The sequence below is a fragment of the Sinocyclocheilus anshuiensis genome, unplaced genomic scaffold (assembly GCF_001515605.1).
Source record: "Sinocyclocheilus anshuiensis isolate Anshui unplaced genomic scaffold, SAMN03320099.WGS_v1.1 scaffold595, whole genome shotgun sequence".
Classification (NCBI taxonomy): Eukaryota; Metazoa; Chordata; class Actinopteri; order Cypriniformes; family Cyprinidae; genus Sinocyclocheilus; species Sinocyclocheilus anshuiensis.
This window is the reverse complement of record NW_015551037.1, coordinates 504827-505486: the sequence shown is the minus strand read 5'-3', so window position 1 is coordinate 505486 and position 660 is coordinate 504827.

The window sequence follows — 660 nt, the reverse complement described above, 5'->3', positions numbered from 1 at the left end:
TTCCTTTCTCTTTGGAGTGTTACAAGCTCTTGGTGCATAAAGAAGATCTGTAAAGTTGCAAAGACTATGTGAATTAATGTGAATTATTATTTATATAAATAAATTACATGAATTGAATATATACAGATAAAGGTTAATACAAAATATTAATTATAATAATTATTATTGTTATTATTAAAATTATAATATTAATCATTATTACTATTATTATTATTATTATTATTATATACACACTAAAATGATTCTGACTTTTAGCAAATGGCTGCAATATAACAAAGAGTGAAAAATTTAAGGGGGTCTGAATACTTTCCGTACCCACTGTATCTATCTATCTATCTATCTATCTATCTATCTATCTATCTATCTATCTAATAAAAATACTGCAATTTTAATTGTTTTGTTTTGTTCATTTCAGGCACTGGAATCAGATTATTTACTCATTTATAGATCTAATAATAATTATTATTATTTTTTTGTTGCTGTTGTTATTATTATTATTATTCTATAAGACTTAAACTTTCAGTTTTGTATATGAATTAATTTTCCAGCATCATTAGAAACATAAATGCAATCAAATGTGTGCTGACTTTAAAGGGGTCATATGATGCGATTTCAATTTTTCCTTTCTCTTTGGAGTGTTACAAGCTCTTGGTGCATAAA